Source organism: Centruroides vittatus, unplaced genomic scaffold, assembly GCF_030686945.1.
Source record: "Centruroides vittatus isolate TY-2023 unplaced genomic scaffold, ASM3068694v2 scaffold_861, whole genome shotgun sequence".
Classification (NCBI taxonomy): Eukaryota; Metazoa; Arthropoda; class Arachnida; order Scorpiones; family Buthidae; genus Centruroides; species Centruroides vittatus.
In genome coordinates, this window is record NW_027122718.1 from 294,870 (window position 1) to 311,382 (window position 16,513).

The following is a 16,513-nucleotide window of genomic DNA, read 5'->3' on the forward strand; positions in this document are numbered from 1 at the left end:
ATCCACTAGGAAAAGAAACCGACGATCCCAAAGAATTTTTACAATATTTAACAAAGGATAGGCCTAACCATAAATAGTTTCCCCATTTGCTTCCCTCACAGAGTATTTTGTAACGGAGAAGATTGCGTGATTGCAATTACGACGGAATCGTGGTCTAAAATTGCCGATTTAGGAGGAGCTTCTGACAACATTAAAAAAAACTACAATGCAGGCTTCCTTACGGACATTAATTGCGATCGATCCGTAACCACGGCTACACAAGTCACGAATCTATTTCGTATGCTGGGTACTGCGTTTGGCTGCGAGAAAGATCCAGCGAATGATCCAGTTTGCAGTCCCGAAGATGTGGGAGATCCGATTGGAAATTATACAATGTACTCAAAAGTTCGTAACGCTTATAAAAATAATAATTTGAAGTATTCTCCACGCTGTCGGAATTCTATGAACGAATTTATTAAAATTAAAGGTAAGTATAAACGCCATTAATAATTAAATTAGCAATAAGGAAATAAAATTACACTCGGTTGCTTGAAATAGGAAATTGTTGGAAAACTCCCAACGCGCGGGAACGGAATTTCCGAAGAGGGAGAAGAATGTGATTGTGGAAACAGAAAGAATGTGCAAAGTGCTAGATCGTTGCTGCATTCCTAAAGGATCTCCATCCGAATGCTTTATTGTAAAAGGAAATTCTGTAGCGCAGATCGATCTGTGTTGCAATCTCGACTGTGAAACTGTTTCTGCCGAAAAAAGGGAAATTTGCTTTATCTTTAAAGAATGCCGCGAAGTAATCTCATATTGCGATGGATTTTCGCCGTTTTGTCCCGAAATTTTTGCCAAAGATGGAGAGCCTTGCCTGGGTACAAGTAAAACGTGTAGAAATGACGAATGTATTAAAATATGAAATTAAATGTATTAGCAATATCTGCCAGGATAAAGGATTAGGAACTTGTGAATGTTCGTCAATTCAACATCAATGTTATATGTGCTGCGAGAGATCAGACAAATGAGTCTCGGCCATAAACTTAACTTTGTAACAGCAGCTAAGCATCCACATTTAAAATTTCCCGGGACACCTTGCAATATGAAAGGCGGAACGTGCGTTAGGTGAGTTAAATAGGAGAAAGTATGAGTGTAACGGAAAAAGTAAGTTTATAGAATTTATTTAATATTTTACTATTTTTTCATTTGACAGTACTGGAACGTGTACAAAACATATCTTCCGGAAAAGTTATGATTTCTGGAATTTCTTTCTTCCCATACCTTTCATTTTATATGCAGTTTTTGCAACCATATATTTTGTCTACGTCTGCAAGTATTAAGATTTTTTGATTTCGTACATTTTAAATAAAATTTTATTGATTGTATGTTTCATTTTACTTTCCCAGTTGTTACGCATACATAACAAGGGAAAGTATTGTAATCGAGTCAAATTTTGCTCTGGAATTTTTTGCAAATCTCCACGTTTTGAGATTTCCTGAACCCAAAAAAGTTTTTATGCTTAATTATTATAAAAAGGCAAAAGAATTAATTTTGATGGTAGAGATGAGTTCTTTAAAAAAATTATAAATATCGATAACGAGTAAAATTTTCATTAAATCCGACCCCACTGGCGATATGACAAACGACCTCTCTTTCTATCTTCCCATCCTCTCGACCTTTAACCACCAAAATTTAATAGCAACAATGCCCCGTATGTACAAGTTAGGAGCCGTCCATAAATTACGTAAGGGCGATTTCGGCCATTCTAGACCCCCACCCACCCCTGTGTAAGAAACCGTAATATTTTCTTTGGTCCCTCTCCCCTTTCCTATCTTACGTAATATTTAGGCATGATTTTAAAAAAAGATTTTAACAAAACAAATTTTTTTTATGAAACCCTAAAAACTTTAGGTCCAAAATATATAATTATTAATTAGTTAATTAGTCTTTTATAAATAATAGTACATATTAAGTGAACAAATTTAAAAATATAAAAATTTAATGAATTCGAATGAACAATTTATTTTAAGAACTTTATTTTTTAATTATTAACAATCTTTTCATTATTATTATCATTAATACTTCATTTTTATATTAATTTTCACAAAAGGACGCAAAAAACTTTGACAGATCGACTAGCTACTACACGTGTAAACAGAAACGTCATACAAAACAAAACAATAGAGAGAAACCACCAGACCGCCTTTCTCCCACGATAAAAAATGTGTAGAGCGTGAATCTGCTAGCGTTATTATTCTATCACGTCACACGAGATGGCATTGGTACAACGAGCGTTCATAATAGAAACGCCAAATTGAAGCCAAATTCAAAACTCCACCACTCGACGAGATCAAAAAATAAGAATATTACGTAAGACGAGATCTATTACCCCCTACCCCCGAGTAAGAAATCGTAAGAAATCCTTGACTCCCACCCACCCCAAAATACCTTACGTAATTTATGGACGGCCCCTCAGCATGCCAATATTTGTTTCTTGATCTTTACTCCATCCTGAGATGGTAAACGAAAAAGACACAAGCACGCACATACATCCATAAATTGTTTTTTTATTATTTAGGGGTCTCCAAATGTCGAGATTTGCAAAAAAAAAAAAAAAAAACTCGGAAGGTCAAATTTGACACGATTACACTACCACTACTTTCCCGTGTTATATATACCTGTGTATGTGTAGTTCACATTATCAAATCTTTTAAACACGTTATCAATTGTGATACGGTGCAGATTATACTATAAAAAAATAAATCCTGTCTGGCCAGCCAGACGCCTTTCCGATGATTTTGTGATTGTAGTGGTAAATTCCGATGAATTGTGAGTTGTAGTTGTTTACTCAGCATCCGAAGCATCTGAGTAAACCACTACCACCCACACGTAAATCCCCTAAACACACATAACAATACAGCTGAGCAAATCCTTAAAACATTTCTCTCATAGAGCATCGGTGTAATCATGATTCACTGTATAATTAAAGCGGTACCCGTATGTATAGAATTCAATTTTAAAAGCTTGTAATTAATTGGCTGATAATATTTCATTTGCGTTTTAGTGTTTCCATTTGTTATACGTTACCAGTTTAACTGTCTTAATAAATTACAAAATGGAACTAAAATCTACTCCCGAAGCAAGATTGCGCCTGATAATTGCGCAGAAGCTACTGCCAGTACCCTCTACCTTTTACCTAGCGGAGACATTGCGCATGAAGGAACGAAGCTCTATCCGCAATAGTACCCGTACCTATTTTTGGCGTGCAAAAACGAATATCTGCACCCGAATATATTCTCAACTCAAATTCGTAAGTAATTGTGTAATTTTCATGAAATATCAAAAATATCGAATAATAATATAATGCGGGCTATCAAAAACTTCCTGGTGATTCGATTCCGGGTCCCCTCCAGTGGGAGGCCGAAATTACCAATCAATAAAATAAACTGCGCGCTTATTTTTTAAAATTATTTTGATTTTTCATTACCGGATTTTCAATTTAATATTAATTTAAATTCCAATTACAGTTAGAGTTGACATTTAATTGTTCATCTACATTTGTAATACGAAAATAAATAAATTATTTACGGATATTCATCGAGACCTGAAAATGTAACTACAGCCACGGTTAAGGCCTGACCTACCCTTCTGGGAGACCAGGGATCGAATTCAGAAAGTAACCTGACGAATTTTTCGTGGGATGGCCCCACGAAAATATGTCGAGTCCATACCTCGCCATCGGTCGACCCAATGTGGCCTGATGTATGGTGGATATGATTAAAAAGACCCTCTTAGTGTCTGCAGAGAAGAAAACATTTTTTTAATAAATGCAATTATAGCAAAAAGCAATAACTTCGTCTATTATGCAATAATTTAATGCGTTGTTGCTAGGAAGCAAATTAAAATGATGGTATGCTAATGTTATGCACCATACTGTAAATTATAGTCTTGGGTCACGAGACGGTTACGTGCCAGCAGCAATTGACGGTCGTACGTTATGTCACGAAACCCGAGCGCAGCTTCTACTCAGATCGGACGAAAGAACACGAAAAACTGATTCGTTCCATCCGACTTAAGTAAAACGTTAATTTTAGAAATGTTTGCAAACGCTCTTAACGCTATATAAACTGTTAAGCTAGCAGCTGGACAACATCGAGTGTATATTCAGAAGCACCTGACAAGAAAGTTGCCGAATACCAGTGGCGTGCCCTGACATTTTATGACAGGGAAGCTGTGTTTCTGTAAAAAGCCGACTTCTAAGGGCAATCAGTTAATTGCGTCTCGGTGATGGTCTAGGGCAGGGGGCACGTGAGTAATTTTAAATAAAATGGCTGATGTTTTGACTGGAAGATATTAGATGTTAACAAACTGATGTTCCTGTATCGTTTATATTATGCAAGAACACAATCAATATGAGTTTAAGAGCTATTTGGATAGTTTCACTTTGCCAAGATTTCGGAAAAGTTTATTATTTTAGAGTTTTTCGAACAGTTGAAAGGAGAGCACAAAAAATACACAAGGATTTATTTACAAAGCTTCCTAATTGTGATGAATTTAGTAAAAGTTTATTGGTTAAACTTGGATTGAACTCATCAAAAGAGTTTATAGAATGGAGAGATTCTGCATCTTCCCAAATGCAACTACCTGTTCTCAGTTTAAAAATAAATGATGGTGAATTATGGCCAGTTCTTGTAATTGAACAGTATGGTTATCTTTTTTGTTGTTTACCTTTGGTAGAAGAAAAATATGAGAATGAATGGTCTAGGGCAGGGATGGCCAACATACGGCCCGCGATTAGTTTTTCAATATTAGCTACTTAACTTCCAATAATTGGTCGAATGGATGATTCGCGATTCTTCTTCATTTTTTTAAAAAATTCCATTGTAGAGATTTACAACTTTTGTATTCGTCTGTTATAAATTTACACTATTTGAAGAACGAAAGACCCCACACTCACTGAAACTTGTCTGCCACTCCGCCAAGTTACTAAAAAGCTCTGTTTACGCTGACGTGTAGAGTACAGTACTGTACCTAGGTACTCTACTGACGTGTGACGCACAGCGCCGCCTGCCCGTCGACGTTTTTTTTTTTCGCTTGTACGTTTCTTCGCATTGTAAAATAATATTGCGCATGCGTCAGGAACTTCTCTTCGAACAAACCTGACCTGCTGCCCGGATCAGCGTATTTGTATTTAACATGATTTAATTTTAATATTTCGTTCGGCCCGCGAAAAAGTTGTTCTTTCCAATTCGGCCCGAGGGCAAAAACTGTTGGCCACCCCTAGTCTAGGGTCCATTCGTATTTATTTGTTCGATAATCCAGTAAAAACTGTAGACTTCTCTAAATATATTTTTAATATCACAATTACATCCCGAATCGCTGGTCACGATATAAGGGCTAAAATTAAAAATAAATTATAAAAACTTACTCGGTGAAATAAAATGTGCGCTGGATATACATACCCGGTACAATATATTGTTCGATTGTATTAATATACTTTTAAAGAAAATTATAATTAAATGCAGCTTTGTAAAGAAACGTACATAAAATTAACATAAAATATTCTTTACTTTTTAAATTTTAAAACAATCCACTTAGTCAAATAGCTCGATACGAGTGGCTAATGATGGAATCGGAGACGGTCCGGGTAGGTGTGCGGTGCGTGCGTGCCAAATCCCGAGGGTGCCGATACCGGTCGATGTCAAATGCCTCTTTTGTCGCATCAGTCGTATACCTGAAAGGACGCGACAGGGCTGTTGTAGATTTTAAACGTTTCTCACCACAGCTGTAAAAATCTAAATATGTTAAACTTAATACTAAGTAGATTGTCCGTCATTTGTTTTCTAACTAATTCGTTTTAGGACCAGTGTCTACGGAAATTTCCAAAATTTACAACTTTTCGGTCACTCTCACTGAACTGGAAAAATTTTCTTTATTACGTCTAATATTACGAAGAAATCTGCCCCCGCTGTACGTGGCTAGAGATTGGTTGGGTTAAGCTTTTGTTAAGTAAAATTCCGGCTCTTTCGGCGGGGTTTTATTTATTTCCCCAATTCCCTAATCTCTTAATTATTTAACTACTCCTTAGTAGAAATAAGTCGAAACCGGTTACTTTGTACTCGAATATCCGTAGTCTTGGGAAAACATTGGAAATACAAATTTTTATGACAACGGATATATAAATCGTAAATTTAAGGAAAATAAATTCTAGAGCTTTTTTTTATACCATTGTACGTCTAATTCATTAAATTTGGTTGTAAATGATGCTGCCAAAGTAACAGTTAATTTTTTAACATTGTACAAGAATTAGACACGTTTTTTTCTGCATCCCCTTACAGATGGGACGTACTAAATCGTAATATCACCGGTTTAACATTGAAATCCGTAAGTAATATAAGATGGGAGAGCGGAATAAACGTAGAATAAATATATCAAATGGATTTTTTTAAACTCCTGTCAACTATACATAACTATCATAAAAACATACCAGTAAATTCCTATCGGTTGGGTTAAGTTATAAATGTACTTATGATTCACATAATCGGGCGAGGGTGGCCAAATATCTTGCAGGCAGACGGCTAACAACCCAGAATCGGTCCGAGATAGATCGTTGGAAGCGTTATATGTGTGTAGCTTCCACCAGCTAAACCGGGTGAGGTTGGTGCTCTAAAGCGCATGCACCAATGCCTATAATCTGGTTGTTTGGAAGCTGACCCGGGCCGTATTCTGGTCACCATCTCTGGTCTCTCGTCTTTCACAAGCCGGTCCCTGATTGGCTAATCATTTGGATTAGCCAATCAGTGATCGGCTTGTGAGAGACGAGAGACCAAGAGAACGTGACAGTATACGTGCCCCGGTTTCGACAATACAGCGCTTCCATTCCGCCATTGATATTCGAATATACAATAGCGATCTTATCGTTTTTTTCACGTGTAGTATAGAAATTTGTAATAATATACATAATGCGGTTATACTAAAATATTAATTTTAATTAATCCAAAATACGTTAAAAATATGAAAATAATCGCGCAATATGTATTTATGTTTTAGAAAATACAAGGAAAGCGGCGCTTCCACCGCTTCCGATGATGGCAGGCTACTGCCGAATACACAAAAAACTTTTATTATATGATATCGAGTATACGTAAAACCTAGAGTATTCAACACAACGAATAGAATTTGGTAGGTTTTTCCCACTCGACCTTTTCCGTCTTGTGGGCATTAAGAGGACCTTTTTCCATATCTATCGTGGGTTTGGCTGAGGCCATAATGGATGCTTCCGGGCGGTAAAGGACTCGACCCGATGTATCCGAGAAAAATTCTAGAGGTCCCCAGAGCGCACTATTGATGGCGCAATTACAGTATTACGCTAACTCTTAATACACGTAGCATTTTTTGTTAAATATTAAACTATAATTTAATATTTGATTTTATATAACATATCTCTTAAAGATTGTTTAAGAGATACGTTATATGATTTATTCGTAATTTATAACTTATAATTAATTTTCCTGGAATAAAACAATACTATCATTTTATGATGATAATATTTAATCCCGAATAGAAGAAAAACTATCTATGAAAATATGTTTTTCACATTATGACCGATTACTTTTAATCGATTTATTTTTACATTATTAACATGATTACGGAGATGCAGAGAGTCCTTGAAAATGTCACACCCAGGGGCCAGTACGTTGGGGCACTTGAGGAAGGCACGTGCTCCCTTTTTGTCTAGATTGCTTTCTTCCCTAATTCCCTAGGGGTCCCAAATACTATTATTCGATAGAAAATTCATGCAAATATAAGAGACACAAACGAACGATATTTGTTCATTGCAATCCGGGCCAAGTTTTGGTCAAGTCGCATATGACAATTAGCACCACATTATAGAAGCTCTAATCCGACGCCGAGTCAGTTTGAATCCACTTGCATAATGTACGAAGCCCTTTTTTTATAGTTTATTCCTCCTTTGTGTACTTTGCGGGCGCTGCTGATCACGATAATATGCATTGTTTCATACAAGCGCGGTTTTTAAACCCTTTTTCCCTCTATGGGCACTAAGAGGGCCTCTTTTAGCAAGTTCATTATAGATTCTACCAGGCTCAGAATGGGGCGGCCGGGTGGTGAGGGACGGGGCCAGACATATCCAGACGGACCACCACCTGAAAAATTTCTGAGGAATTTTCGTCTCGTCCGTATTGGATCTCGAGTCCCTCAGAGCAGTAGGCTGTCACCTCGACCTCTGGACCATCCGGCCAAACACGTAAGCATATTGAATAAATAGCAGAGGTAAACTTGTTTGAACAGGTACTTGCGTGATATTTTCTTCGAATATTTTCTTTTTCTTTTGTAATTCGTCACTAAACACTTGGCTGCCGAGAAACATTTATTCGCTTGTACCAATGGTTCCCAACCTTTCTGAGGCCGCGGAACACCATTCGTATATGTGAAGTCCCAAAAACGGGTTGACATTAATCATTTATATTAGAAAATTGTTAAAACGAATGTAGAAAATCGTCCATTGTTAAAGAAGACAAAAACCGATCAAAGATCGAATTAGACGCGTTAGTCATTTGAAATCGCGACGCCAAAAAAAGCAAAAGATGTCGAAAGGCAAAAAGGGCCTAATGTAAAATAAAACGCGATAATTGTAATAAATAAATGGTGGTAGACGAATGTCCGCCAGTAGAGATGGACCTTTGATAAGTCGCTCGTATACGAAATTTAGATCATTAAAATTTGGAAAAAGGGAAAGGTTAATAATGAAAAGGAACATCGCGTCGAATCATTAAATTTCAAAAATATCTCAGACCAGACAACAATGGGAAAAATATGAGCGCAAGTTTCAAAGTTCCATCTGGATGGGAAGAATTTTCCCATCCAGAAGAAACGGACGGTGTTAAGTAGATTCGTCGAAATGGCTCTTTCTCGTGACTCGAACAGGGGTCGTTTTTCGCTTAGAGACAAGCGAGGGACCAATTGAGAAGCGGGAAAGAGGGGGCGTGGAGCCAATCAACACGAACAATACGAAAAAGGGAGATTGAGATAATCGCCGGGCTGGAGAGACGAGAGGCCTTTTTCCTTCTGAACGCGGAAAGGCCGGTCGGAACTGTGAATCTGCTTACGGCTAATACGCGCGCAAAGATGATTTATTTTTCGTGCATCATGCCGATCTGCTAATTAGTGCCACTAAGGACAGACCACCAGTGACGAGAGGTGACCATCTCCACCTGTTGCTGCCCCGGGCCTACAGTAGAAGACGTCAGGAAAACGCCGGCGTGACTAACACTTTTCCAAGTTTCCCAAGTTATTCGTCTGAGAAGAAGTCTGTACTAGGTGTAAGTTCGTTTACGTCTAAATAAACGACTTTTTGTGAGACACTGGTCGTCCTTGTCTCCTCCCCCACACCCACACGCGAACGACCCTAGACCATCCTGTCGCGGGATTAACGATTCCCCCTAGAAGTCGGAGAACTTACACTGGTGAGAAGTGGGATTTAAGTGTCCAATCTCCACCAGGTCAGCGAGCTTACATATACTTTTTATTACACGGAGCATTAGCATCAATACATTCAAAAATTGATAAGCAATTCCATGTTTACTATCCTCGGGAAACAACGAAGCAATAAACTAATAAATTTTAATATATTGAATAAAATTAAGACATGGAATTGTCCACGAATATAGCGATGGGACTAAATTGAAATAAAAACTTTAAAATCTTTTCTTTAGTAGAACAATCGAGGTAGGTTTGCGGAACATTGATTAAGAACCACTGGCTTACAGGCCTACTAACGTTTTCAGTCTAATGAAAACGTTAGTGTATAAGTAAATACAGAGGGGCCTCGCTTAACGAGCACCTAGCACAGCGAGCATTTTGCATAACGAGCAAGACAAATTGTAAAATTAGTCTCGCTCAACGAGCGATGTTTCGCATAACGAGTGATTAGGAGACGGGAAGTCCCGAATTGTGCGCATGCAGCATGCTCAATCAGTCTGTGATTAGCACTGATTCCTCTAGCATCTTAGTGTCGCTCGTAATCACATATTTTTCCAAACTTGTGTTCACACATATTACTTATAAACATCGACAACCATAGCCCGTTATATAATAAACACGCCAAACGATATGCCAAATTCTTGGGTCATTAAATTTAATGACCGATTCCAAATTAAATTTTAGAAATGTGTGAATTAAAAATTACCTTTTTATAATTATTAAATTTAATACCAGATGGAAACATAACTGCCTACCTCTAGTCAAATTATTTAAATTCTAATATTTAATTATAGCCTTTACATAACCCAAGAATTTGGCATATCGTTTGGAGTGTTTATCAAACATTAGCTGCAATTTTTTTTGTTTCTGCAAATCGAATTCTCATTTCAGGATGGTTCATTCCGCGCTAGAAGAAATGATGATTACGATTCACGCTCCTTAACAGTGTATATTGTACAATTTTTTTTGAATAAACGTTATACATAAAACATTTGAGCATTTTTTCGGCGTGGAACGCATTATCGTATTTTACATTAATTTCTATGGGAAAAATTGTTTCGCATTACGAGTAAGACTCTGGAACGAATTATGCTCGTTGAGCGAGGTTCCACTGTAAATGTTTCTCAGCAGCCAAAAGTGTTTAATGATTATTTTTTATGTGAGTATGGGTTTTGTTGTCTCCTTTATATTTAAACTTATACAGTCAAACCAGTTTTTATGCGGTGGATAGGGACCGCATAAAAAAACGCATAAAAAAATCGCACAAAAAAATCGCACGAAACTTTACGAATGGCTGTAAATAATAGTTTTCGCAACACGATTAAAAAAATATTTTTTTAATGTGGTGAATAGGGACCGCATAAAAAAAGTCTCGCATAGAAAATAACTCAAAACCGTACGAAATAGAATTTATTGACAACAGATGTCAGCACTTGACTGCATCGTCTCGTCTATCGTCTGTTTTACATATTTTTGTCCAGGTGGTGTTTTGTTGACTTAAAAAATAAATTATTTCATTTTTCGCATATTCATGCAATAATATTACTATAATAAGTTCATTTATGCTATAATAAGTTTATTTAGCTATAATAAGTCAACGTGAGACATGATGAATCGCACGAGACTAGTCGCCAACTATACCGCACAAAAAAATCGCACAAAAAAAGACCGCATAAAAACAGGTTTGACTGTAATTGCATACCCTATAGGAGTTTTTTTTTTTTTTTTTAACTCTTTCCGCCCTGTGGGCACTAAGAGGGCCTCTTTTAGTAGGCCCATTATGGGTTCGGCCAGGCCCACAATGGGGCGACCGGGTGGTGAGGGACGGGGCCCGACATATCCGAACGGACCACCCCCCGAAAAATTCCTGGGGATTATTCGACCCGTTCGGATTCGATCCCGGGTCCCCCAGAGCGGTAGGCTGCCACCTTTACCGCTCGGCCATCCGGCCACCCTATAGGAGTTAGGTTTGAAGTAGCAATCTGGCCGCCAGTATTAGGCGGCCAGATTGCTACTTCTCTAGAGGACCCGGGATCTTTATTCTCTAGAGGACCCGAGTCATTTATTCAATATAAGGGGTTCCATAAAATACTATACCGTAATTAGAGAGGAAAGTCCCACCAGTGGCCAAATGGATAAAACCACTGACACTGGTAATTGGTCAACCTCACCAACGGGCTGGCTGTGAAGTTCCCCGGGTTTTCTTCATATTAGTAACACCTAAATAGAGGCCAGTTTCCCGCAGAAAGTCTTCCCGGGACATCCCCCTTCGGCAGTTCGTCCCCGTGTGCGTTTCCTTATACGAATAGAAAATAAAAATAAATTACAGAGAGGAAGTTTGCCAAAAGTACACAATTGTACACAACAGGACGAAAGGGGTCGAAAGTGGCTCAAAAATTCTTCACGCGATTAATGAATGCTCGGCTTGGCATAACACGGCTCAGTTTAGTTCAGCTTAGTTCGCAGCTCTCTTACGAAAGCTCTGACCTCAGTGTTCTCGTCCTCCCACGAGAACGCTGAGCACACGAGCTTATCCATTCACTTTCCAGAATGAACTAAACCTCTAACTCGACGGATGAATGATGAACCCGTCAAGTTAATAGAAATAGTAAGTTCAAGGAAGCTTACAGATGAAAGGAAACTCTTTCCCTTTAAAGTAATATGATTCAATCTTTCAAATATAAATCGTCATCACAAACGTGTGACGGGGTCGACCGGAGCACCGGAAAATCATGTTCGCGGCAACACCTGACGTCATGGCCCTAACTCCGTCAGGTCACGTGGAGCCGCGTGTAAGCGGGCAATGTCCAGTTCTACCTGAGTGAAAGGGGCTATAAATAGAGTTAACAGATTGGTTTCCCCCTCCCAAAAAATGGAGGATCAGATGGTCGAGGTCGTTAAGGCGTAGCCTACACTCTTGGGAGGCCCGGGATCAAATCCGGCGCGAGTAACACCAGAAATTTTTCCGTCCCTCCTCTATAACCCTCATTGTGGCCTGACAGAATCCACGTTGGGTATGAAAAGACTATTAGAATCACAGGCTTGAAAGAGTTAAAAAAATTAGTCGGGAAAGAATGGGAAGGAGTCGTGCTTCTGAGTTCCGAGTCACTACTTCTACATCTATCGGTTAAGGAACCGAACACGTCTAGTCAACTTTTCCGCACTGAGCTAAAGTGTGCTGTGTGTTTTTTGTTTTCTGAATGTACTCACAAATACTCTGGCCACAAAGGAACGGCTTCGACGGCAATGCAGAGGTAGACGGTCGAGTATGGCGTCACGGATGGCTCATAGCATTCATGATGTCACCGTTTCACCAGCCTGTCGTATCTCATATACGTCTCTACAATTCGTCAATATCGTGCAGCGCTGCTGGGTACCCATCGTATACCGATGCTTTTATGTGACCCCGAAGAAGAAAATTTCGGGGTTTAAACGTGGAACAAGACCCTATTGCCTTACCTGGCGGTTGCTAAACTTCTCTGCGAAACCGCTGACCCACGTCTGTCCGGGAATGCACCGGCGCCATCGTTCTGGTACAAACCTGCTGTAGTTGTATCGTCACTCGTCCCTTTCGTTGAATGATTTATTTTACTGAATGCACCAATTCACTATTATCGTGGCATTTTTTAAAATGAATTAAGCTTTTGTCCCTGGATAGATATTTAAGATTATATTATTTTAATGCCGAAACAAGCATGCACTACATGCAACGGGGTCAACTGTATAAATATGGGGCAATGACAATGAATGAGAAAAATTTCTCATCGGGTTTTAGTTGGTATACAAAATAAGGTGTATTTCTTGTGTACAGTATTCGTTTATACTTTTAACTTTTGTAGAAGAGTATAAAATAAAAATACGTTGGAGGGAGGCGATTTGCTGGTACAAAAATATTGGGGGGATACGTCCTCTCTGTTCCATATGGACGCCCTTGACGCCATGCACACATTCGTTCAATATTGATAATAATTGACGAGTTATTACTTAACCTATTATTTTTCAACTGTTATTTCGGAAAAAGCAACTACATATTAATTTTTACTTGTTATTGATTTTTGAAGTACGTCACGTATCGTGTGTTATTGTGTAAATAACTGGATAAAAATCGGGCCAGCGAATCGTAGAAAAGTCGTGATAACACGCTAGGCTTTAACTCCGCCAACTTGGGGAACCTGGGTTCGTTTCACTTAGGAAACAATACCCTTAATAGACGGCTGCCCCAGATATGTCGGGCCACGTTTCTCCCCATCCGATCGCCCCCCATTGTGGTTATGATCGAATCCATCGGGGGCAGAATTTAAAAAAAGGTTTTATTAGTGCCCAAAGCGTGGGAAACCTCCCAAAAATGCTAGACTGTGGCCAGACGTAACCATCGATTCATCGCCGATGATTTCACCAGATCACTGATGGTTTTGAAGCCTTTCGATGCACTATTTTGATGTGTTATTTTTTTAAATTTAAAAATATATGTAAACACGAATATGTCGGACCCTGCCTCTTACTATCCGGCTATCCCATTACCGGGGGCAAAAAATTGGGCTTGCAAAAGGCTCTTAGTGCACAGAGTTAAAATATAATTACGATATCGAGTTGTATTTTTATGGAATTGAAAGCGTTAAACATAATTTTTAATTTTTAAAAATCTAGTTTTACCTAGTTCCAGCCACGGGTTAGGATGTGTCCGTGGTTGCAGCGACAAGGATCTTTCGCTGATTTGGCAACAGTACGGCCTTGTCGAATCGATCTTTCTGTAGTCATTCGTAGTAGTTTAGTCGTAGTTTTATTAGATTTTCGGTTATTCCATATGTTTTATTTATTCTTTAATCAATCGTGGTATTTCGTTTGTGTAAGTTTCAGTTTAAAATACTGGAAGGAAATTTAGATAAAAACGATTCTTTAATGTTAAATATTGGCAAGCGCCAAATCCGACAGAGGGCGCTCAAAATGGCTGCCGAAACAGGTAAGGAACCGACAGGAAACGCTGTCTTGTAGAAGGTGAAATCGTTTTGGATGCTGGACACATCGTATTTTGTGGATTAAACTCTAACAACAACACTGAACATAGTTTTATTTATCATAATAGTTATGCTTTTATATTAGAACATGGTGTATACTGCTTAAAATATTTAAACACTTCTCACCCGTTACACGTTAACAGGTGAGAAGTGTTTTAATTCTACAGACGATAGTCTTTTATTTTATTTTTAAATAATAATTCTTATGTAGTCATGACGTAGCGGTAATATTCCTATTCAAGTTTGAAAATTATTCTTTTGAAAATCTGAAGCCGTCCACATAAAAAGAAAAAAATGTCTAATTTTTTTTTTTTTGTAAATGGACATGCCTGTCGAAAAATTGTTTTTGTACGCAGATCGGAAAGAAAATAGGTAAATTTTCTATCTTCGTATACATATGTCGAGATAACTTTCCGGTCAAATTTTTAAAAATATTCTTAATTGAAAATATAAGTTAATTTACGTTTTTTCTTTTCATTTTAGTATTATGCTCGGCTGTCACGTGTTTACGAAAACCAGACGGCCCCGCTTTGCACGTGCATTCTCCCTGTAATTGAGATGTATTTAAACAACAATATCTGAGATTGAAACACTAAAGCAACAACGTGAACTTTCGGTGTTTTTGTTAGAGTTTAATCCACAAAATACGATGTGTCCGGCATCCAAAATGGCTTCACCTTCTACAAGATGACGTTTCCTGTCGCCGATACAGTCTAGAATTTGACATAAATTCAATGTATTTAATAAATATATAAAAATATAAATAATGCCGGCCATGTACTTTTTATTAATTATTTACTTTATAAATTCAATGATTTCTTCTCCATTTGGTCATCGCAATAGTCGTCACCGATGGAAACTGAATCGGCTCGGGCATTGAAGAAACACGTGGTCGGTTCCTTACCTGTTTCGGCAGCCATCTTGAGTGTCGTCTGTCGGATTTGGCGCTTGCCAATTGGTGTCAATCTTACGATGTGTTATAAACATTGCGATTAAATAGTTCCAGCGATTTTTTTGGTATATTTTCAAGTTTATAAGAAAACTTCTGTATAAATAGATACAAAGTATTCATAATATCACATGTAAACCACGCAATATTAATTATATTAATGTTCAATCCTCATAATATCTATTACAGACTAGTATAGAGACAATGTTTCGTATAATTACAAAAGAAATTGCCCAATAAAATATATAGAATCCAAATTGGACTTGGAAAACGTGAGACCGCTCCAGAGGGTAATTAATATTCTATGTAATACTTTGGCTGTCTGGCTCCGGATGGCACCGTTGTAAATAAATAACAGACGAATTGTCGGTATTATTTATTCTCGTTATTACGTTTGTTTAAGTTTCGGTTTAAAATGCTGGAAATCTTTCTCGAGCCGGGAAATCGTAATATCCGAACCCATAAAATCCAATTTCCCAATTATCGAATCGTAAACCAAAACTAGAAAAATCGATAGACGAAGTAAATAAATATTAAATTTATATGCCTTTGTGTCCGTAACTTAATAATTTAAACTTAAATCGTCGACTAGGACACGTCTATTATTAGGACTTATTATACCGGATAACCAGTTCTGCAAATTAAGTAAACATTAAGTTATCACAGGTGATAAATAAAGACTGTTTTTCTGACTTTGTACTTAATTTACAGAACCGGTTATGCAGTATAATAAGTCCTAATAATAGATGTGTCCTAGTCGACGATTTAAGTTTAAATAAATATTAGGTCGTTGCGAGTGAAATGGTTACTTATTAAAATTTAAACTTTCTGCTTGTGTAGTTTGACTTTTTTTTTGTATACGAGTGGCACCGTATGCGAGCAATTTAAAAAGTAACGTACGATAAGTGAATTTAAAAATATCTCGTTTATGTCACGAGTTTTGTGCGTTTGCGAGTGGTTTTTCTTATGGCATGGAAAGAAAAGAAAATACGGTAGAGTAATTTTCTCGTACGTGTACGAGCCGGGACGTAATGCGGTCGAGGGAACAGGAAATATCGATAAAGGTGCC

At 37.8% G+C, this 16,513-nt stretch overlaps 1 protein-coding gene and 1 long non-coding RNA gene across 3 annotated transcripts in view; both read left to right on the plus strand.

Moving 5' to 3' along the window:
* Nucleotides 1–3,252: 3,252 nt before the first annotated feature.
* The window catches only part of LOC136990033 (cyclic GMP-AMP synthase-like receptor), a 71,951-nt gene continuing 58,690 nt past the window's right edge, over nt 3,253–16,513 (plus strand). For both annotated transcript variants that reach the window (XM_067288363.1, XM_067288366.1), the window contains exon 1: nt 3,253–3,289. The gene's annotated coding sequence lies outside the window, so the exon portion shown is untranslated. The remainder of the gene's footprint in view (nt 3,290–16,513) is intronic.
* On the plus strand, nt 14,645–16,273 carry LOC136989977 (uncharacterized). Its single transcript, XR_010882984.1, has 2 exons — nt 14,645–14,867; nt 14,979–16,273. It is a non-coding gene; the product is annotated as an uncharacterized lncRNA (long non-coding RNA).